Genomic DNA, 25,336 nt, shown 5'->3' with positions numbered 1-25,336 from the left:
ATAAATAAATCTTCAGTGTTCATGAAAAAATGAATTTTTGAGAACATTTTGAATTCTGCTCTCACGTGAATAATCGCAGTCAATGCAAGAAGTATTTTTAAACATCAGTTATTCACTTATGGAGCAAATCAATCATTGTTAAAAAAAAAATTACCAACATCTCCATGCTGTCTAGATGCAATATGTGTATTTTCAGATTTTTTTCCTCATAACTAAATTTTTTATTACTTTGTGTTTGTTTTGTGGTGATGTAATTCCAGTCCAAACATAGGTGGCGGTAATGTGCTTTAATGCTGACTGACACCCTCCATTTAAACTGAAGAAGGAGAATCACTTCAAGCTCATCCAGCTGAGAGCAGGAGACAGAGAAACCACAGAGAGAAAAATATTTTTATAAAATCACAGCAAAACAAAGATTAAATCAAGAGAGCAGTATTTCAAACTGGTAAGGATCAGATTTGTCTGTTGGCTGGTAACAATAACCTCATATTTAAAGGAGAATTGTTATTTATAATTCAACATGTTTAAAGTCCAGGTAATGTTTTGAAATATTAAAAATAACTTAAAATGACCACAAATGCAAACACTTAATGAGACAGAGCAAATTCCTTTCAAGCCCCTTTGATTGATTCAGAACAGAGTGTGTTTTTCCACCTCAAACTAAAGCAGAGCAGAGAGTACCTAATTAGAGTGATAACACCTGTGCAACACACAGTGCCTGTATCATTTTCCCTCCTCTGAGGGTAAAATGAGTAGGCTACATGCAATATGTTCTTAGTTTTAAATGAAATATTAACAAATTAAATAGGTTTGCGAAACATGCAAACTGTCTCTTGAAATGGTTTATGTACCTCGCTCTCTGTGTATTTAGCTTTCTAAACGGTAATTTTAAAGATGGTGTTCTATTATGTCATGTGCTCATCTGTACTTCTTTTTTTAAGTGTAGCTAGGGATAAATTTATACCTGCCGATCAGAGGAATTGAATCCAGTAACACTTCATAAATCAGCCCGTGTTGCTTTAAGTGACCGGGAGGAATTATGCTCTAACTCCTGGGAAAGTACATTTAAATGGGGGATAGGTACGCTCTAAAACGCAGGCTGACTTATAAAGTGTTACCTTTAATCCTTACAATTTCAAAACAGTGCTCCTCTGACTTGATTTTAACATCTTTGTTAAGTTGTGATTGTGAGGAATTCTAATAAATCGGTTGATTTCCTTTCCAAAGAAAGTTGACAGTAGGCTACTGGTTACCACAATTATTGTGTGGGACCCAAAGGGCCACACCACTACACCGTCAGGGCCAGACCACCACAGCCACCACCCACAGGGCCCCTTGTACACATGTCCTAGTGGCCCCGGACCGTTCACAAGCTACATTAAAGGTAAATGTTTTAGAAATTTTGTAATGATTGATTAAGTGTTCCTTTATTTTTTTGGCAGTGTATTAAAGGACTCTACAAGATGTAGATTAATATTTTTTTTTGCTGCTGTACATTATGTAATAGTTTGCTCTTTATTGTTTGCTCTTTATTATGCTTATGTCTAAGTATCTCAGGAAGTTGTTAGTACTACTCTAATCTACTCTATGAAATATTGCAAGATATGTTATGTTGTCATTTACAATTTTGTCTCCATTTCATATGGGATAATGGTATGCATAGCAGAACAAAGAGAAAAGTCTGCACACTGCAGGGCTCCCAGTGAACAACTGCCACAAGAGAGAATCCTCAGAGAGACGTAAACAGGAAAAAAAAACCCCATTAGAATTGTTACAAGATTTTACATCAATATTTAAAATACTTAAGCTAATGTGAAAATATCAAAAGTTTGACTCTGAGGAAGACACTTGTCGTCGAAACGTTAGTCCTTGCATCTTTTTAAATACTCAACTAAGTGACTCGTGTGCTCCAGACTTCTCTTTGGATTTTCCATTGTTTCTCCTTTGAAAATATCAAATGTTTAAGAACATTTGGTAAATATCTTATCCACATTCTGCAGACTTGAGTCTATGTGTGGACAGGCACAAACAACAGAGACAAGAAAAAATGTTACTACCAAAAGCATCCACAAGTTTCTAATATTTTTTTCCTTATTGGTCTTCATTAAAAACTTGTGGATGCTTTTTGTAGTAACATTTTTTCTTGTCTCTGTTAAATGTTTAATATAGTTTCTTGAATGCAGATTTCTTGTGCCTGTTCACACTTCAGTCTGCAGAATGTGGATTAATATTTCTGCCTGGTTAAGGTTTTTAAACATTTGATATTTTCACATTTAACTATTTTAAATATTGATGTAAAAGCGTTGTGGTGTTTCTCTTGTTTAGTCAACGGGTGTTGTTGATTTTGACTGACTGCCATCTCTGTTAAAAGCACTATGCTTTCTCTGTTCACAAACTGCCTGAGGAAGATCTGTTGATCGAAATGTTCATTGGGAGCCCTGCAGTGTACAGACTTTTCTCTTTGTTCTGCAGTGAGTGTTTTTCGGTCTTGCACCTGCACACATTTTCCTGGATGTGCACACTTTTGGCTTCTTTATAATGGTATGCATAACCATCTGTCCATTTTGTAGCTGCCTGGGTCAGAGGTCAACGGCAAGAGAAGGAGCAGCGCAGGCATCCTTTCCTCCTGCTGTTCCTGGGGGATCCATAAATACGCAACTAAACTAACAAACTAAACTAAGGAACTAAACTAACTAGTAAACTACTACATGTAAATTAACTTTTGATTTCATCCCTCTAGAAAGAAGAATACCTATCAAGATACGAGTAAAAGGTATGTTGATTTGACTTGTATTGTTTCTTTGAAATGGGTTGCATTTACCATTGGTTAAAACAGCAGCTGGAGTTAGCAGTCCTCGTCCTCATCCCTGAACAGTGACAGCGAGTCATCTCCTTCAGATGGGCAGAGGACCTGACTGACAGAACTATTTAAGACTTATACTAACAACAAAAAAATCACTTACTTCTGCTTTAACAATGTTATTGGCAGGACCGCAGGGGCCAGCCGTGAGTGAGTGACTTTAGTGAATAATGAGTTAGCTCAATGCTACTATAAATAAATAAATTACCGTAAATATTTTTTGTCTGAAATTGTTTGACCCATGACTATGTCATCACATATTGAATCAACTGCTGGCATGCTAATTAACATTAACTGTTAATTAACACTAATTCACATCATCACCTACTCTTGTTATCAATTATATGGCTTAAATACAATGTTGTTATTTATGTAATTAAAGATCAAGAAGTAATAAAAGTATGTATTATTGCTGTCTGCTATGACAGAAGAAAATCCTAAAATTCCTCAAATTAATTCCTCAAGTGCATCATACAGTGATTTTTTTGTGAATAAACTGATTTCTAATTTCTACTTTTCTGTTTTTTAGATGCCCCGTAAAGGTAAAAAGAGTGAGACAATGAAAAAGCGAAAAGCTACAGAAGGAGCTGAAAAAGCCTCAAGTAGCTGTCTGAATGACACAGAATCTCCCAAACCTGCCATCCAAGATAAAACCAGTTATAAAAAAACGTATGCAGATGTCGTGAAAGGTAGCATTAGTTCATCCTCCACTGGAAATAATCATGGTCAAATCCCTGCCACATCATATGCTGCTGAAGGTAAGATGCCTGTACAAGGCTCATACCATCAGGGTGATGGAAGGTTCAGTATAAATGCTGGCAGCCAATGTGTTGGCAACAGTTTCAATGCAGTTGTGAAGAGCATCGTGAAAAGCATACTCACATGGAACACTGATGACATTCACATTGTCTTGGAGGATGGAAATAACCTCTACTCTAGTCTACGACAAAAAGGGAAGATAAAATCTTAAAAATGGATACATGCTTGTGACTGAACTACCTAACATCTACAGGCTTGGCAATGACACATTTTCACTCAATTTGGGTGATCCTGTTCTTGGAAAACTTGGTTTGTCTATCTATGACGATGCACAGGACTTTCTGCAGCCTTTGGATATGGCATTGCAAATGGTCTTCATTGATTTCAGTGTATGCTTAATAACTATGAAGGGTACCACATTTATGGTAAGTAGAGATGGCAGTTGGGTTTGCTATATTTGATCCTCATGCACACAGCCAAAGAGGTCTGGTACATGGAAACGGAACAGCTGTTATTGTGTATCATAACAACATTGCTGACGTTCTTCGACATTTGAGAGAGCTTGCATGGTCCCTTAACATGAATTCTGAAGAATTATTTGAGATAACTGAATTGAAAGTAGAAAAGTTAAATCACACTGAGGAATCAACTGCAGAGGAGTCTATTAACAGCCAAGCTACTTCTCCAAAGACACAACTTTGGAATGCTGATTTCAGACAAGGTGATGAAGATGTCACTGCCAGAGCATTGACTGAGAAAGTGGATGATGTTGAAACCCTAAGAGATGTCATACCACTTGATGAAAATGATGACAATGAAAATAGACAAAATTGTGTTGACAGTGAAGACACTGCCACAGAACTGGTTGTGAAGCAAATCTTGACAGAGGAAATGATGGAGGTTGAAACCCATAATGATACCAGACCACTTGAGGAATCTTGTGATGTGGTTGTTGTTCGTCATAAAGAGCCCAACTTGGTATTCCTTCCTATCACCAGACAGCAGCGACAAGAAAGCTGTTCAAAATTGAAGATGGAGGATCAAACAGTCTCTGAAGACAGAAACTCATTTAGTCCCATGGGTGAACCGTGTGATACCAAGTCTATAAACGCTGATTGAAACTGCTTTTTTAGAGCCATCTCTTTCTCTATTTGTGGAGAGGAAAATCAACATAATAAAATCAGAAAAGCAGTTGTGAGTCATCTGAAGCAAAATCACTTGACATTTACACCTTATTTAGGAAATGAATACTCCTCAATTGATGATTATCTGGCATCTTCTCGCATGAAGTACGTTGGCTCATGGGCTACAGAACTGGAAATTTTGGCTACAGCTGACTTATTCAACATCAACATTTATACTTACAATGAGAACAGGTGGAACTTGTACACGTGTGAACAGCATGTTCAACAAGTGCCTTCCAACTGTGGCGCAATATATTTGAAGCACTGTAATGAAAATCATTATGAAGTTGTTACATGTGTAAAGCATAAAAATTATTCAGCAATATGTGCAGGAATTTGTAAAGAAGAAAATGATTTTCAGCACAAAACACGGTTGCGGCAAGTCATCAGATCCCAGAGAATCAAAAGGAAACCTGAAATGGACCCAGATTACGAGGAGAAACTTGCAAAAATGAGAGGAAGGTACAGAGCTGATCCTGGCCATCGGAAACAGAAACTTGAAAAAAGTAAAGAAAAAAAGTAAAGAAAGTTATGCTGATCCTGACCATCAGGAACAAAAACGTGCAAATAGTAAATCACAATATTTAAAACAAGGTGAAAAAAATAAGAATATACTTAACGCAATTCAAAACGTCAATAATACAGTTGCCAAGAACCTTGCCTACATTTGCTGTGTTTGTCACAGACTGTTGTTCCAAAACCAAGTTATTCAGTGCAAAGTGGAATCATATGGAAAGACAAGTGAAATTGCTGCATTAGCCTCCAAATGTATTACAACTACATACTTGCATACACCAAATGAGGAATGTGGTCTTGAGTGCCATGTTTGCATAATGGAGAGAGACAAACTGTGGATTTGTCATTCATGCCATGGAAAGCTACAGAGAGGTAAAATGCCTGAAGGAAGTACTTTCAACAGCCTTCATCTACAACCAATTCCACTGGAGTTAAAGTGCTTGAATTCTCTTGAGGAACATTTAATAGCTTTGAATAGTCCCTTTATGAAGCTTGTTCCTTTGCCTCGTGGAGGACAGAGTGGAGTTTGTGGCCCAGTTGTTTGTGTACCTTCTAACATCAATGATGTGACAAGTATTCTACCAAGAGAAGAAAATAGTAATTTGATTGTTAAGGTAAAACTTAAAAGAAGATTATCATACAAAGACCATTATCAATATCAGTTTGTCAGAACAGAACATGTTAAAATTGCTTTGGAGTATTTGATTAAAAACAACAAGTGGTATGCAGATATAGAAGTCAATGATCAATGGATTAACCCTCTTGAGAAAATTGAAGAAGTGGATGATGAATTTGAAGTTGAAGATGAGCCAATTAAAAATTATAGATTGGAAAATAATAGCATGGATGAAAGAGATGACTCTGGTGTGCATGAAGACAATGAAGTTGAGGAGGATCTGACTTACACTGAACAACAACAAGGAATCTTTCTGGATTCATGTTTGCAACCTGTTGACATTGGCCAAGAAATTTTGGATCATCACTTTGACGACATCTTTTGTCTCGCACCAGCTGAAGGAAATAATCCTGTCCAGTTATTGAAAGATCTATCAAATGAAGCTAAATGTTTTCCATCCTTATTTCCAACTGGAGGTCCAACTTTCTGTGATGAAAGGCCAATAAGAATTACACTTGCAAATTATTTGAAACACCGAATCTTAAATGCTGATGGAAGATTTGCGCAAAATATAGACTATGTATTCTGTTCTCAATACATTTCTGAACTTCAACAAATTTTATAAAATGTTTCAATTGCTTTGAGGAAAGGGTTCTCTAACAGCTTTAGGGATGTCACTGCAAGCACATTGACAAATAAAGAATCTCTTCAAGAGATATTAAAATTTGATGAGGGATACAAATTTTTACGACCTGTCCGTGGAACGCCTCCTTTCTGGCAATCTGTACAAAAAGATTTATTTGCAATGCTGAGACAACTGGGCATACCAACTTGGTTCTGCTCTTTTTCTTGTGCTGAAATGAGATGGAAGGAAATCCTGCAGACAGTTATGACACAACAAGGCATCATTAAGAATACTGATGAAATGGACTGGCTGGAAAAGAATAATTTATTGAAAAGAAATCCAGTAACTGCAGCTAGAATGTTTGATCATCGTTTTCAAACATTTTTAAACAAAGTTATCTTTTCTGATGCAAACCCAATTGGTAAGATAAAGGACTATTTCTATCGCATCGAGCTTCAACACAGAGGATCTCCTCATGCTCATTGCCTGTTTTGGGTAGAAAATGCTCCACAGATTGACAAGGCTGAAGACAAGGACGTTGTACAGTTTGTAGATCGATACGTCACCTGCAAAAGGCCATCAAATGATTTAGATTTGGAGGAAAAAGTTACAAGTGTTCAAAAACACAGTAAAAGGCATTCAAAAACATGTAGGAAAAAACGTACAACATGTAGATTTAATTTCCCATGTGAGCCCTCTTGTCAAACATTTATCTGCAGACATAAGGAAAATGACCAAAAAAAGAACCAGAGTGCTTCAAATACAGATAAAGTTGTCAGAATGTCAGATGTCAGAACACCCAGAATGTCAGAAGACCAAGCTATGACTATATTGACAAAACTCAAAGAGGCTTTGAGCAACGATGATGTTGAATCCCTCAAAACTGAATTATCTGAAAAAATTTGGAATATCTCAAAGCGATTTCGAAAATGCTCGCGCCAGACTCAGTGGCAAAACCAGTGTTGTTCACAAAAGAAACCCAGATGCTTTGTGGATAAATCAATACAATGAAAATCTCCTACGGGCCTGGAATGCAAACATGGATATCCAGTATGTGGTTGATGCTTATTCTTGTGTTGTATATATCATATCATTTTACGATGAATCGCATCTGATTAATTTATGGGCAGATAATTTTGCCATTATCGAACTTCAAGAAATTGTCAGGCAAAAAGATGTATCATTTGCTGAATTATTAAACAGAATAAGGAAGCTGAACAAAGGTGAACCATTGCTGGAAGCTGATATCCACATGTTGAAACAACGTATAACGGGAGAAGAGAAAAATGTTATCCACATCTTTGCAACAAATAAGGAAGTTGACATTTACAATGCAGAAATGCTGAGTAAAACTTGTAATGACATAATGGAGATTGAAGCTCAAGATTTTGAAAGAAATGCTAAAACTGGAAGATTGAAAGAGAAAATCAGCCACCACTCAAATGTATTCAGTACCTGCTTGAAGAAATCTCTTTCTCTGGGCGTAGGTGCTCGTGTCATGTTGGTTAAAAATATCTGTGTGTCAGATGGTTTGAACTGTTGCTTACATTGACAGTGATGACAGATGCTTTCCAAATGCAATTTACATTGTCTTTGATAATACAAAAATTGGACAGAACCAAAGGTCTAAGGTGTTTCGCAGGCCATATATACCACAAAATGCAACCCCTATAAAGCCAGAGGAAGATCAAGTCAATAACCGTGGAGGCAAAAGAAGACAATTTCCCCTTCGTTTGGCCTACAGTTGTACTGTGTATAAAATGGTTTAAAAAAAAAAAGGTAAAAAGGTTTAACAGTGGACAATGCAGTTGTTTCTCTAAAGAAGATATTTGCACCCAGGCAAGCTTATGTTGGTTTAAGCAGAGTCAGTTCCATCGAAGGACTTATCATTGAAGATGTTAAAGAATCTGCCATTTATTGCAATGGTAAAATTCAAAATGCTATGAGCAACATGCCACAGTTCATTGAAGTGGAAGATAATCCTGCAAAAAAATCATAATGGGAGATTTCAATGATAATATTCTAAGTTCATCATCAGTTCTGAAGATGAGTAAATATGGTTATAGCCAACGTGTTTTAAATGTTACTACTGAGGATGGTACTCTCATTGATCATATTTATATGAAAGCTGTGCAAAATGTTCATTTAGCTGTACTTCTAACATATTACAGTTTTCACCATGCAATTTCCTTAATATTTTTTGAGTAACAAGTCAAAACTGAAAGTTCTATTTTACTCAAATTTTAACTTTCTCTCCCATTTATTATCTACAGTTGAACCTGAAAATAAACCGTACTGACCTGAACTATCGTGGATGGATTGAAACTACAGTAAGAAATTTGATAAAAGAAATTTGACAAAAGAAATTTGATGAAGGGCGGCACGGTGGTGTGGTGGTTAGCACTCTCGCCCGTGTCAACGTGGGTTCTCTCCGGGCACTCCGGCTTCCTCCCACAGTCCAAAGACATGCAGATTGGGGACTAGGTTAATTGATAACTCTAAATTGTCCGTAGGTGTGAATGTGAGCGTGAATGGTTGTCTGCCTCTATGTGTCAGCCCTGCGATAGTCTGGCGACCTGTCCAGGGTGAACCCTGCCTCTCGCCCGATGTCAGCTGGGATAGGCTCCAGCCCCCCCCCCCCCGTGACCCTCAAGAGGATGAAGGCGCACAGTGATGATGCAAATTTCTTTAGGTCACACACATGGCTGACTCATTGTTCTGAGTGCACCTAAATGGACTGAGATAGAGTACTGAATTAATCCAACTTAATCTAATTATTTTTCATCTACAACATAGATCTTGCTTTTAAATCCACTAAGTACTGTAATGTAATATCAACCTTGTATACTCTTCATTTGGTAAGTATAAAAGTAGCCTGAAGTGGTATTTTTTCTGTGGATCTCAAACTACAGACGTGTGTTAATTACTTTGTAAATAAATACTCAAATGTCCAAAAGAAAAATTGTAAGTTGTTATTGTGTAGTGATTTCCACTGATACAAAAGTGTACTTTGCAAATTTATCCCAATATTCAGCCACCTTTACCTTTCAATTGCCGCAATACAATTTCCAGATGATGCAACCTGCAAAATGGTTGATGCTAAATGCAGGTTGTAATATCAACTTCCTTGATGTCTTCCTATTCTTCTGCTTGTTACTCAGAATTGCCTAAAAATGCCCAGACTCGACCCATCACTGTGCAGCAGCTATAATATTCCTTTGTCTCACAGTCTGAGAAAATATAGACTATCTTAATAGGACAAATCTACATTGTCCCATTAAGTGATTGCATTTGTGTAAATTTTAAGTTGTTTTAATAAATCAAAACATCACCTGGACTCTAAATCTGTTGAATCCTTCAAGTGTATAAGGATATTCTTACCAGCCAACAGAAAAATCTCATACAAGTTTTAAACACTGGTTTCCTTATTCACTCTCTTTTCTTCTTCTTTGTGTTAACTTTCTTCTCACTCTGTTCAGCTCTCAGCTATGTCAAGCTAGGAAGTGATTTCAGTTCTACTACTTCTTTGGTTTTATGGTATGTGGCAACCAGCATTAAAGTAGCCTACATTACCGCCATCTATGTTTGGACCAGCATTACAACACCACAAAACAAAACAATTTTGTCTGTAGTGAATAGTTTTGACTGGCTTTCTGTGTTTCAAATCCAATTGAAATTTCCTGATTTCCCTCTTTCAAAACTGTACTTTTGGCACTAGTTAGCTCACAGACAGAGGGTGGTCCTTGGTGTCAGAGGATGTGAGTTAATCCATTAGTTTAGGCAAAATGCACATTCTAATGTCAAAATATGATATTCAAGCATTATGTTGTGTGGATTACAGACAATTTCTCCTAATTATTTATTATATTAAAAAGAAAACTTATCAAATTACATTAATTATTTTAGGCTTGGAACCCACACATTGCAACTTGTATTCCCTTTAAAATAAATAAATAGCCTAAATAAATAATTAAACACAAAATTAGTAAAGAGTTAACTAGACCTCATTTATTTAAAAGTACAAAAACTTTACAGGGGCTGGACCCAAATGCAGACTCAGACCAGAATAGTGGAGAAACAAAAAAGTGATTTATTGGCTCAAATGAAACAAAGGAACTCACTGGGGGAACACAAACGCAGTAAGGCAAGGCAAGGCAAGGCAATTTTATTTATATAGCACCATTCATACACAAGGCAATTCAATGTGCTTTACAAGGGAAATACGTTAAGATAAAACATTAAAGGAACAATAGATCATTAAAAGCAAAACCTAAAAGCAAGAAAAACAGTGCAGAAAGTGCATTTAAAAAGCAAACATAAAGCAAAAGCAACAGCAGACAAATATAAAAACAATAGCTACAGATTATCCTAACAATAAGTTACATATCTAGTTCACTGGTAAGCTGCAGTAAATAGTAATGTTTTAAGTCCTGATTTAAATGAGTTGACAGTTTCAGCCGACCTCAGATATTCTGGAAGTTTGTTCCACAGGCGGAGAGCATAGAAACTAAAGGCTGCTTCACCTTGTTTGGTTTTGATCCTGGGAACACTGAGTAAACCTGTTCCAGATGATCTGAGGGGTCTGGGTGCTTCATAACGTACAAGTAAATCAGAGATGTATTTAGGCCCGAGACCATTTAGTGCTTTATAGACAAGTAACAAGATTTTAAAATCTATCCTTTGACACACAGGAAGCCAGTGCAGTGATTTAAGCACTGGTGTAATGTGCTCCACTCTCTTGGTGTTGGTGAGGACTCTGTCAGCAGCGTTCTGGACGAGCTGCAGTTGTCTGATTGATTTTTTACTCAGGCCTGTGAAGACACCGTAGGGAAACAGCACAGGGTAAGAACACACAGAAACACAGAGTGCTAACACAGGACAAACAGGCATTTCGAGAAAGTGCAGAAACATAAGGCAGAAAACAATCAAACACAGGTGAAACACATGATTTAATCACAGAGGGAGAGGACAGGAAGACAACACAGGAACTTCAAAATAAAACAGGAAGTAGAAACAAATCATGACAAACTCAGTACTTGAACCCCTACAAGCTCGAATTGACTAAAGAGGTCAATCTCAGTTAAATCACATGGGCCTTTTGGACCTTTTTCATGGCAGCCATTTTCACATAAGATAGTAGGTCAAATACAGGTGTTACCAATGATACTAATTAAGGTTATATTCCATTTGTGTAGCAGAGCTTTTCTAATGAGCCAACATGCACAATAGCAGCACCCTGACCCTGTTTGGCCTGAATGGAATGGAACCTTAATTGGTATCACTGGTAACACCTGTATTTGTCGTACTGTCTCATGTCAAAATGGCTGTCAGTGCAGTGACCAATCAGTCAGCTAATTGCTGATGAGTAACACCTTGTTCAAACAGAAAAGTATTTAATGTTCTGGAGCTTTCCCTACTTAGAAAATCATGGAGGAGCACCCGAGTAAAAGGTTTAAAGGAGCTGCAGTGCAAGATGATATTGCTGTTGTACAAGGATACTTTACGAAAGTGCCCTCAATTAAAATATCTAAGAACAGAAAGCAGTATTTTAATGCTGTGGTTTAGAGTTCAAATGAAGCATTTCACAACGTTGTTTCCTACAAAACACAGCTTCATGGACACTTTCTAAGGTTTGCACAAGGACGACAAGCTGTAAAGCTGTCCAACATCAGAAAAGCATGCAGTAAGTATGTCTAAAATAACTCAACTGTTAATTTAATGATCTTTATCATGCACATAATTCTCCTGTAATCATCAACTTACTAACTATTCTATCTTGAATACTATAATACACAGGTTATCGGCAAAATTCTGATTTTGATGTCGTCGCTTTTATAAAACTACGATGGAGCCAACAGATGTCAACTTTCTACAGCGACAACAAGTAATTCAAGAAAGCACCCTAGCTCAGGTGAAACTGCTTCCCTCTCACCATAAGGTAAATAGTGTTTGCTTTAGAAAAAGTGGGAGTTCTGCATGGATCCAAGTACAAAAAACACTTAATCTCATGTGCTTATTTAAGGTGCATGATTAAAATGACTGGGCAGAAGAAAAGACAGTCAGCTTATACTCTAAAGTCCTTGATAAGTGGTCCAAATAGGGACACTGAGGCACTCTGAATTGTCAGTAAAAATCCTTTAGTAAACCAGGGAAGCAGACAGTACATTTTGACTGTACAACAGTTTTCAGGTGATTAGTCAAAATGCACTGTCTGCTTCCCTGCTCTACTAAATGATTTTTACTGTCAATTCAGAGTGCCTCAATGTCCCTATTTGGACTACTTCATCAAGTATCGAGTATAAGCTGACTGTCTGACTTTTTTTTCCCGCTCAGTCATTTTAATCACACACACTTTATGAGCACCTGAATATCAAGTTTTTTTGTTGTTGTTGTGTTTGTTTGTTTGTTTGTTTTTTTTAACTCGGATCCATGGAGCACTGCCACTTTTTCTGCTCAGTCACATAGTGTTGAATTTTTTTTTCTCCTTCCACTGTTTAATCCCTAATTATTTCTTAATATCTTATCTTTTATCAGATCGACTTGATCAAATGCCATATCACAAGAGTTGACACCAATAAATCCAGCGTCTCTATCCGTGACAGCAACCATGAAGTAACCACCATCGTGGGAACAGACGAAACCGGTGCCATTAAGATTCAGGTATGGGATGACCAGTCCCAAAAAATACAAGCACAAAAATCTCACACAATAACACATCTGTCAACTAGACATTTTGCGGGACAGTCTTTACTCACGATGACTCCCCAATCAGCCTTCACTGAGAGCCAAAACATTGCACTGCCGAACAACCATGAGGACATCGATTTAGATCAGAACATTACAAACTTGATGGGACAGCCTGTTGCTGCAGACATAAAATATAAACTACGTTGCAGCATTTGTAACGAACAGCAACTGGGGAACTCCAACCCAAAGGACAAATACAGGAGATGTGACAACTGTGACAGAAAACAAAACTTCAGTGATTAACAAAAACTTAAGTGGCACTCTGTCATTAAAGGAAACTGTGGGGAGAACAAAAGACTATAAAATAAATGGTGTCAACTTAATCAAACTACTACAACAACAAAACAAAATGGAGTTAAATGAAAACCCGGACAAAATTGAGGAGCTAATCCTTGATATGTCTCATGTAAAATGTGTGGTAGACAACGATGAAAACCGTATTATAAAAATCGAATCCTGGACACCTGTTTCAGAGTCTTTACCTGAAGAAAACAATGACATATCTCTTATGTTCATGTGTCAGGAACCTTCACCATAGACAGTCCTGTGAAATGGAAAATGATTGTTTATGTTGTAAACATGGTTAAATAGACTCGATGGAAAATAATAACCTTAGGAATGTGGAAGAAGAAAGGGGGTTTTGCCTTTTGCAAGTAAAGAAGGAAGTGTTTAACTGCATTTTGGATGTTGTTTGAATGTGACTTGCAATTTTTATGTTTAAGGGGGAGGGAGGAGGTGGGTTTTTTACTTTTGATGGAAAGTAACAAATTTAATTACTGTGCTTAACTGCATTTTGGATGTTTTAGTTTAAACTTGTGACTGTGTTACAGTACGTTAAGAGGGAGGAAGGTTTTTGACTTGGAAGTAACCAAGGAATACAGTCAGTCAGTAATTACTGTCCTTTATTGAATTTAGGATGTTCTAAGTTGCTTAAAGTAAGAATTATGATTTCCAATTGAGTACTGTGCTGTACTAATTATCCAATAAATGTGATACATTGCATTTCTACTTGTGTTAAGTGTCATTGTATTTGTGCTGCTCAGTGAGACCAACAACAGGATGGTTTTATTTTGGTGAGAATTTAAGCTACATATTTCTAAATGATGATACAAATGCATTTCTACACAACTTGCTACTATTATTTGCGGTTTACTCATTTGAAGGTTCAAGCTTCAAATTAGGCTGTAATGGTGTATTTAAAATTTTAAATGCACGCTATCATTTTGTTTACCTTAATGTCTCCTCCACAGTTTTGACTTTCAAAAGTCGCTTTAGTTTATAATTAGGACCTCACCTTTTCTTTCTCCTCGGCTTGCTCTGTTTTTCTTTTCCGCTGCTGTTTCCTGCACATAAAAATTCATGAAAGTACCTTCTTGAAACTTCTAGACTGAAATTGAATTTCAGTTATTTAGCTATCTGTGCTGTTTACTATAGTGGTAGCAACCAACAATATGTAACCATAACAGAAACCAAGTTTAGTTTGCTGACCAAAACTTGCAGTTCAGTCAGGACCACTTTGTCAAAAATAATCTTTATTTACTTGCACAAGTTATATTACATTTGGCGGTATGGTTCTGTTCTGGGACCCCCTGCTTTTCCACGCGCTTGCGTAGAAAGCCTGAGGCAGGAAGAGCACACCTTCCTGCCCTTCATGAGCCATCATGAACGGCTGGAGCAGGGGGCGCAGCAGCAAAGAAACCCCAGACAGAGCAGAGCAAGCAACTGAATACAATAAAGTTCGGACCCACATAGCAGGAGGATCTGGGACCCCCTGCTCTTCCACGCGCTTGCGTGGAAAGCCTGAGGCAGGAAGAGCACACCTTCCTGCCCTTCATGAGCCATCATGAACGGCTATAGCAGGGAGCGCAGCAGTGAAACAAACCCAGATAGAGCAGAGAAAAGAGCATGACAGGAGGAGCTGGGGTGGAGGTGGGTTGCGATTACCGGCAGAGGAAGCAGCAAAAGGGGGCCAGGCTAGAGCTGTTTAAATAGCGCGCTCTGAATGCAATTTTCCAATAGGAGCAAAGGGGCAGTCAGCTGAGCCATCAGCTGATTGAGGATTGCTTGCTTGTCGTTAACGGCTAATTTAGAGCTTGACGTCGTGGCCTGCCAGAACTAACGCTACGCTTGATTTCTTGACATTATTTTCCAGTAAAAAGTGATTTCAGGTGGCCAGCAAGGTTTTACTTTATGATTTTAGGTTAGGTTTACTCTGTGTACTTACTACCTTAAAATCAATCCGTTAAGAATAATTACAAAACTATGCAAGTGTGGCAACAGGGGGGTCGGGATGAATGATGCTGAGAATTTAATAATTACCTTTAAGAGAATTTTGACTCAGCCAACCACACCCAAACAGCTAATAAGGGAATTAATAGTGTTAAATTAATTATCAGTTACCGACAACGCCACCCCAGGAATTTCACCTGGAGAATTATGCTAAACCTTTGCACTGTTATAGCACACAAGTTCGTTTTACTGATGAAGACTTGAGACTGGGTCCAGTATAAAAAGTAAGTACATTTTATTTAACAATATATTTTGTTAAGACAGTTCTTCAATAAAATCGTTATGCACACACACACACTCACCCTATGCAAACCCAACAAAATAAACAAAAAGACAAATAAGTAAATTGGCAAATAAGTAAACTGACAATAACTAAATTGACAATTAACTACGTTGACAATTAACTAAATTGACAAATAACTAAATTGACAAATAACTAAATTGGGCTCTTTTAATCAAGGGTGAATTAATGAACTGCACATAAATGATCAAAACCCAACACATGCAAACAAAGGGAAATTGTCAAACAAACCACAGCAAATAAACAAAATAATCAGAAATAATCTTGAATTCATCAGAACTGATAAACCCAAATAAACATGCAAAACAATTCAAACACAAGGCAAAGAAATAAAATATTAACTATCAAAAATAACTAAACCCCAATATACATGCAACCCAATAATAGAGGAAACTTTTATTAATAAAAATCAGTCCATTGTTGGTTGTATTATAAGATATGCCCAACCCAGGGTAAGAAAGGCAACCACCCTAATGAGTGCCTGCAACAGCAATGTTGAAGATGTAGAGTTGGATGAGTGGGAACAAACAATTGCACAGCAGCCGCACAAAACAGCACAGCAAAACAGGCTCACAAAACAGTTCCACAAAACCGCAGACAAAACAGCAGCCGACCAACGCGGTGTGCAGAGGAGGCGGGGTTAGAGCTGGTGGAGATGATCACACATGTGCGCACCCTGCCATTGAAAGACGCGTTTTAGGATCTAAAACTAAAAATGAACTATGCTGGTAACTTTCGCATTAGGACGTCTACATACCGTCAGGCGTTAGATGATTGTCACACAGGTGAGGAAAAGGAGAGCTCCGCACCGCAGCGGCACGATTACAAATGTGGCAGAGGACCGCGGATCACTCCTCTCCACGCTGGAGCACATGAGACGAGGTGCCGGGGGAGAGACACTCAATGTGCCGCGACTGTCTCCGACCATGGAGAGGGGACACCCAGGTGCAGGAACTGCATGAGGGACAAAGCCAATTGACGATCGCTGCACAACGTAATGAAAAGCACACAAACCCATGCAGCATTGCACATACCCGGGGATCAGCGAGCCGAGCGATCCGGCGTGAGGCGACCAGGTGAAGCGAGTGGTGGAGGCGGAGCACCCGGAAGCTACAGGCAAGAGGGCTCCCAGAGCACAACCACCCACCTTTATAGGCTGCGCCCCCAGCAGAGACATGCTGAGACTGCAGCACCAATTAAGGCAGCACACAGCTACGGCCATACTGCTACACAAGCATTAATTTAGGACTTTTGAACGCTTAGGCCTACCTTCCAACATTAACCTCCACTCCAGCAACTTCAGACAGGAAAGGATGGAAAGCGGCTCCTCCCAAGCCGACACCCGCGGCTGAATCACCAACAGCGAAACCAAGATGCTCCAACTGCCTCGAGCCTTTCGCGGGACCTCCCCGCGACAGTCTCCCACTCCCGTTTCTCATCGAGATTCCCCGTCGGCCAACCGAGCCCCTTTGGGCCAAGTGGTTTTGAGGTGTTTAAAGATAGTGTGTTAATCTAATAAAGGCTCCTTACACATACAACCAACACTAAATAGTTTTTCAATTCAGTGATATAATACATGAAATGATTATGCATAGCTACCTGACCATATTCTTCCACTTCCAGTTTGTCTGCAACCTGTGCACACACTCGAAGCATCCATACATATTTGTGAAGTGCGTGCTTGCAGCAGAAACCTTTTTTCTGACCCAGCAACAAGAAATATTATTTTCTGATTGGCTGATAGCTCGCTAATTCAAGACAGCTGTATGGATGGATTAAGCAGAAAAACCTGTCTTGCTTGCCCCGATATCGTTGCTTTAATTTTCTTCTGAGGAGGAGGAACTCATACTTCCCATGGGTGAAAACTCACCAAACTTTGCACAAAGGTCCAGTCCCATGCCAGATTACTTCAACTGTAAACTCAAGCCAATAGTCCTGATGGTGGCGCTACAGCAAGCGTCTAAAGTTCAAAACTTTGAAAATTCATAACAAATCAACCATACTTGCTACAGCTTCAGAACTTTCATCAAACTGGAATACTGAAGAAACTTTTGTACATTTAAACCTATTAAAAATTATGAAGTACATCACTCAGTTTTTTTTCAAAAACTGTAAAACTTCTTAAACCTATTTCCTCTCTCCTCCTTGATTTATCAAAAATTGAGCCTCAAAAACTGAATTTTTCACAGCATTTTAAATTTTTCATTCATGTGAACAATTGGAGTCAATGCAATAATGACATAGCTAAACATCAGTTATTCACTTATGGAGCAAATCAATCGCTTTTAAAAACAAATTACCAACATCTCCATGCTGCAGTATGTGTATTTTCAGATTTTTGTCTTCATAACTGAATTTTTTACAGTGGTTTCAAATCTGCCTGCACAATAGTGAATGGCTTACTCAATTTGTGAAGCCACTGTTGTACTGCCACTTGCCAATTAGCTCAGAGCGTTAGATGACAGTCTTTGCTTCCAGAAGTTGTGGGTTCAAGCCTCAAGTGGTCCAAAATCAACATTGTTGTCAACTGTCTTGTCTTCCTATTCTCCTGTCTGTTGCTCAGAATTGCCTAAATTTGCCAAAAATAGCCCGGACCCGACCCATTGCTGCGCAGCAGCTATAATTCTTTTTACTTTTAGTGCTGCAGCTGCCTTTGAAAAGTGCGTACTGTTGCATGCAGTATGCACACAATCAGGACACACTGCTCTCTCACAACATTACACCCTGAACTTTGACCCTCTTTCTCACAAATTTGTTACCCTGGAGGTAAAACAAGAGGTCGTTCACCGAGCTCACCAGAGACTGAGGTCAACCTGGAGAGATCTGCTGTTGTTGCTGCTTTGCAGTTGTAACTTTGAAGTGATCACTGCATACAAGGTAGATTCCAACATATTATATTCACCACAGGAAAATGACATCAGCAGTATCTGTCATTGTTATTGTCATAGTAATGTCCTGTTGGTGGTGGTAATCTCTATGATTACTTTGTTCATATAAAGAATTCATATATTTATTATTACTATTAAACTGGTCATCAAGGACTTGAATCAGCTGTCAATAAAGCTGTCAACAAGTGGTCATCTGTTTTTGTGGCCCAGCTGATGTGACCAATCTTCCGCTGTGCAGAGGATTGTGGGTCAGAATAGCCAGAAAAGCAGGTTGGCTTGCATACTGCAAAATCAGACCAGACGTAGTAGAACATCCTGGTAATTTTGGCATACTGCATTTGACATACTGTGTATTGGGTCATACTAAATTTTGTTATGCATACTTTATAGTACAGTAGTCTGGGTATTGGAACGCACACACACAGTATCTCTGTCAAACTCCTCCTCTTCCTGGAATGACTCAGAGCTTGATGAGCCCTCCCTCCTCTTCCTGCTCTCACACACACAGGCAGCTCCACTTTGTCCACACATTTTCTTGTTCCCTCCCCTTCAGATCTACAAATAGAAGATGGGTGTAACCAACACTGTGGTGATGTCAGAGAGCTGACAGACTCCATACACAGCATGTTGGTTAGATCAGAGCTCAAACTAGCTGTTGACACTGAGAGATGAAATGGCGCAGAAAGGAGTTGAGCTGGACCGAGAAACCTTCTCTTGTTCCATCTGTCTGGATCTACTGAAGGATCCGGGGACTCTTCCCTGTGGACACAGCTACTGCATCAACTGTATTCAAAGCTTCTGGGATGGAGAGGATGAGAAGAGAATCTACAGCTGCCCTCAGTGTAGGCAGAGCTTCACACCGAGGCCTGTCCTGATGAAAAACATCATGTTAGCAGATCTGGTGGAGAAACTGAAGAAGACTGGACTCCAAGCTGCTCCTGCTGATCACTGCTATGCTGGAGCTGAAGATGTGGACCAACATAAAGGCCACGACACAGTGTCAGCTGCAGCAGAAAGGACTGAGAGGCAGAGAGAGCTGGAGGAGTCGACAAAACATCCAGCAGAGAATCCAGGACACAGAGAAAGATGTGAAGCTGCTCCAACAGGAGGTGGAGGCTATCAGTCGCTCTGCTGATAAAGCAGTGGAGCACAGTGAGAAGATCTTCACTGAGCTGATCCGTCTCATGGAGAAAAGACGCTCTGATGTGAAGCAGCAGCTCAGATGGCAGCAGGAAACTGAAGTGAGTCGAGTCAAAGAGCTTCAGGAGAAGCTGGAGCAGGAGATCACTGAGCTGAAGAGGAAAGACGCTGAGCTGAAGAAGCTCTCACACACAGAGGATCACACCCAGTTTCTACACAACTACCCCTCACTGTCAGCACTCAGTGAAGCCACACACTCATCCAGCATCAACATCTGTCCTCGCCGCTACTTTGAGGACGTGATAGCGGCTGTGTCAGGAGTCAGAGATAAACTACAGGACGCTCTGAGGGACACATGGACAAACGTCTCACTGACAGGGACTGAAGTGGATGTTTTACTGCCACAACCAGAGCCCAAGACCAGAGCTGAGTTCTTCAGATATTCACGTCACATCACACTGGATCCAAACACAGCACACACACGGCTGTTATTATCTGAGGGGAACAGGAAAGTGACATTCATGAGACAACAACAGTCTTATTCTAAACACCCAGACAGATTCACTGACTGGCAGCAGGTCCTGAGTAGAGAGAGTCTGACTGGACGTTGTTACTGGGAGGTGGAGTGGAGAGAGACAGTTTATGTAGCAGTCGCATACAAGAATATCAGACGAGCAGGGGGGGGTGAATGCTTATTTGGAAACAATGACAAATCTTGGATGTTAATTTGTGACAATAACAGTTATAACTTTTATCACAACAAAGTCCAAACTCGTGTCTCAGGTCCTCAGTCCTCCAGAGTAGGAGTGTACCTGGATCACAGTGCAGGTATTCTGTCCTTCTACAGCGTCTCTGAAACCATGACTCTCCTCCACAGAGTCCAGACCACATTCACTCAGCCTCTCTATGCTGGACTTTGTCTTTGTTCTGATTCCACAGCTGAGTTGTGTCAAGTCAAATAGTCTGAAGTCATTTAAGGGTTAAACTCTGTGTTTGGTCTCCATGTTTGTTGCTGACAGCTGATTGTTGTGGCGTTTCTTCACTGCACACAGATCAGCTGTCAGTCAAACATTGTGGGCGGGACTTTGACATCTTCTCCTGAGTTGTTGTGTAAATGTTTGAGTGTGTGTAGGTGGCGCTCCTTCCTGTGTGTGTCACCTCCTTTATCCTCCACACTTTGTTCTCTTTGTGTTCATCTGTAAAGAAATCTATAATCACATTTATTTGTTTGGCAGACCAAATGTTGTTGTTGTTATGAGGTTTTATAGAAGTGTAATGATCCTGATCATAATCAATAAGGACATCATTCATTATTGTCTTGTACACAGCTGAGATTCTTGTGTGGATGAAGTGAATCTGAGCATGAAATCACTGAACAAGAGTCATTTAATAGTGTTTGCTTTCTGTTGTTGTGTCCATGAACATCAAATAAATTTGGATGCAGATCATAATTTGTGTCGTCACAAGTCATTCAAGTGAAATTTGTTATTTAAATCTTTGTTTTGATCAGATGTGGCCAGCACAAACATGATTTGTTCCTGAGCTTGATGAGGTCTCATTTTAATTTTTAAAACTTTGATTTTAAACATGTATAAATGTTGATATGACAGAATCAATCTGTGAGAAATGTTCTCAGCAGACAGCACCTAACAGAGACACTAGGAAACCAAACACTGCCACAGTGGCAGTGAGTGACTCAGCTTTTATAACACGTGAAATATTTGAACTCCAACAACAAATGTAAAAATGAGCAGCTTATATCAGGTCCAGTCATAAAATCATGACATGAAAATATGATTCTTTACATTTGGTTCCAAGTGTTTCCATGTTCTTTAATCAGAATTCAACAAGTCAGAGACATTTGAACGTTTAGCCTCAAATCTCAGAGGTGATAAAATGGCACCTGGTGATGCACCTGTGTTCACACTCCTCTCTGACACCTCACCTTTACACACATGCTAGGATTTCATGATTTACAATACAAGAAGCTGAAATGATTGTCTTTATTAATGTTTGTTTGGCTCATGATCCTCACTGACTGAAGGTGACACTTTAGTTTGACCTCCTTTATTTCAACTAATAAACACCACACAGTGGTTTAAATTTAAAAAATCTCTAAAAAAAAAAAAATACCTACAAAATCAACAGTACATGCTACAGTTTTGAAACTTTCACCAAACTGTAGCCCCAATCCTGCTGAAACTTTAGTCCACTTAAACTCATTACAAATTATGAAGTCCATCACTCAGTTTTTTTCAAAAACTGTAAAACTTATAAAACCTATCTCCTCCCACAATTTTTGCTCAATTGTCACCAAACTTGCTAGAGAGCATCTTCAGACCGTCCTCCACAGAACTTGTTTCTCTGATTTTTGATTTATCAAAAATTAAGCCTACAGTGCATCAAAATGTTTGACTGTAAACAGTACTGTGAACATGTACTATCAAATTCTTGCAAAATACATTTTCAATCTTCCTGAAAAAAATGAGAATATTTTGGAGTCATGGTTGATGAAGTTTGGCAAATATCAGAATTTTATCTCAAAACTGAATTTTTGAGAACATTTTGAATTCTGCTCTCATGGGAACAACTGGAGTCAATGTAAGAGTGGCATTTTTAAACATCAGATTTTCTCTTATGAAGCAAAACACTTAGAGTCAAAAACAAATCACCAACATTTCCATGCTGTCAAGATGCAATTTATGTATTATCAGATTTTTGTTCAGGTAACAGAATTTCTGACATTTTGAGCATTTTTGAAATCTGCCTTGACAACAGCTGCCCGGACAGTGACTCCCTGAGTCGACAAATGAAGCTACACAGCAGGTCTCACTTCCAGCCAATTAGCTCAGTGACTTAGGAGCTGGTTCTTGCTGTCAGGGCTTGTGGGTTTGAGACCCAGCAAGGGTGTTGATGATAATGACAGATCAAAATGTCACATGTCCTCAACATGAAACACAAGACCATTGTCCTGATGGTGGCATCACAGCAAGCCTCTAAATTAAATAAAAACAAATAGCTTGGACCAGACCATGGGTGAAAGCTAACCAAATTTTGCACAAAGGTCCAGTCTTATGCCAGATTACCTCAGCTGTAAACCCAAGCCAATAGTCCTGATGGTGGCGCTACAGCAAGCGTCTAAAGTTCAAAACATTGAAAATTCATTCAGAGACATTTGAACGTTTAGCCTCAAATCTCACATTCCCAAATACTATGTCTTATCTCTCCCATCTTTCCCATGTCACCTGAATGCAGCATCAGGGTTTCAGGGTGTGACTCCTGTCAACAAACGGACACCAGGGCCGGCTCTTGGCATCGGCCATGCAGGCAGTCGCCTAGGGTGCCACATGCTGGCAGGGGCGCAGCTGCAAGCCCTCCAAAAAATAAAATAGAATAAATAAAATAAAATAAATACTGCTAATAATTTGCAGCCATGACTGGCGCCCTTTCCTCATAATTTGTTCTTTTTTCAAGACAGAGTAAGAAAAAGTAAACAACAACAACCCCCCTGTTGTTTGTCATTGTTTGACCTGGCCCTGAACCTGTCCTGCACCGTGCTCAGTCATGTCACTGTTGGAAAGGGGGGTGGGACGAGTTATCTGTGCGCATCTCAGGTAGGTAGGTTGTGACCGACAGACAACAAGAGGTCATAAATTGTCAGATTATTGAGTTATCATCATGAAAAGACCTCCAAGCCCTCAGGTGTGCCCAGATAATGATGTGATCGCTGCCAAGCATTGAGTTAAGCTGCTGAGCTGGTTTATTGCTGTTTGTATCTGGTTAACTTCTGGCTGCTTAGTGCTCCTCCTCTTACTCAGCACATTAGATATTGTGCTGGAATTCCATAACAAATTGGGACAACTGTAAAACTACTGTGTGACAATATAACTGTAGTGCAACTTCTTTTATTTTAGTCATTCATAATCACAACTAGATAATAATTTATGTTATGTTGAACACATCACTGGTGCAAGTAGTAGTCTGTCTGTTGCAGCTACATGTTTTGCTTGTACTGTACAGTAAGAGGTAAATCTACTCCACATCTGTCCAGATGCACTGAGAAAAGATTTGAACAAGAAGCCCCGAGAAGCTGCTGCAGAGGGGCCTTCTCTGACATCTCCTCCACTCGCTGAAGAATGTAAGTTCAGCCAATTATTGGTGGTCTCTGACACACTGCTATGTTGTCATTTTTATCATTATTAATATTATTATTATAATGTCATTATTATTACTGTTGAATGTTCCAGTTTAACCTTGTTACTAATTACAGTAAATGTAGATCAAATAAAATAAAGTCTATTTGTACAGTGCTTCACTTTATATGAAGTAGAATGACACAGCAGACTTAAAGCAGTGGTGTAACAGTATGGATGTACTGTATGTTTGAATACAGCTACAAGTCAGGCAACAAGCAGCAGCACGGCTGGATTCAGCACACCACCTCACTACCTCACGACTTCCAGTGAGACACAGCCTGAATCAGGTGAGTTCTGTAACTGTATGTTACTGCTGCAGTCATGTTTCTAATGTAAATATGGCCACATCCAGAGACGTTTTTGTTGTTTCTATCAAACATTCACAAATACTCTTACCACAATATTCACATCACTTCCACATGCAACTCATCCTGGCCCGTACATCTGGAATGTTTTCGTCCATTTGTCCACACATGGAGGCTATGAAAGTCTATTTTTACAATGTCAGTAAGTTGGCCAAGCCTTTAAACATCTATAAAGCTCCATAGCGACGGAAAACAATGGGAACTGTAGCTTGCACACAGATCCCAATTTTCATTTGAATGCAATATTGCCACATATTTGACTTTATTAAAAGGAGTCCATTCAAGAATACCAACAGTATCTATTACCAAAATCTGTCTTACATACTTCTATTATTATGGTAAAAGTAGCACAATAAAATATATTTGATGACAAATACAGTTTACAGAGGAAATATGGCCTAACTCAAAATATAATCAAAGTATAGTGCAACTATCAATATTTATTCAACTTGTCTACAGGACATATTAACGCTAGAATAGCTAATCCCCCTTCAAAAAAGTTAAACTAGGGGGTGGGGGCACCGAACCCTAATCCCGCCTAGGGCACCAAAGTGGCTATAGCCGGCTTTGACGCACACAGTGTGATATTACACATATTGAAATGTCTCTTTACTGATGTTGTGTGAAGCTGCCAAAGGCTGAGTGAACTTTGGACTTGTCTTCCTGCAGTGAACATCACAGCAGGTGAACAAGTGAAATGTGAAAAGTGATGCTCAACACAAGAGGGCGCCTTCATCCTGCTAAGCAGGGAGGTAGAGGAGGTTAAAGCTCCTCCACTCACTTTGTCTGCATGTTTTAGTTTTTAGACTCATGAAACCATTTGATAATAAACACACATGGTGTCACACAT

The 25,336-nt window shown here is 39.1% G+C and overlaps 1 protein-coding gene and 1 pseudogene across 1 annotated transcript in view; both read left to right on the top strand.

The window, feature by feature from the left end:
- LOC125902281 (tripartite motif-containing protein 16-like protein) overlaps positions 1 to 25,336 on the top strand; it is a 43,888-nt gene that overhangs the window by 8,009 nt on the left and 10,543 nt on the right. The window lies entirely within an intron of this gene.
- LOC125902285 (E3 ubiquitin/ISG15 ligase TRIM25-like) lies at positions 19,389 to 21,376 on the top strand (annotated as a pseudogene).

The sequence above is a fragment of the Epinephelus fuscoguttatus genome, linkage group LG15 (assembly GCF_011397635.1).
Source record: "Epinephelus fuscoguttatus linkage group LG15, E.fuscoguttatus.final_Chr_v1".
Classification (NCBI taxonomy): domain Eukaryota; kingdom Metazoa; phylum Chordata; class Actinopteri; order Perciformes; family Serranidae; genus Epinephelus; species Epinephelus fuscoguttatus.
This window is presented reverse-complemented; position numbering and strand designations above follow the sequence as displayed.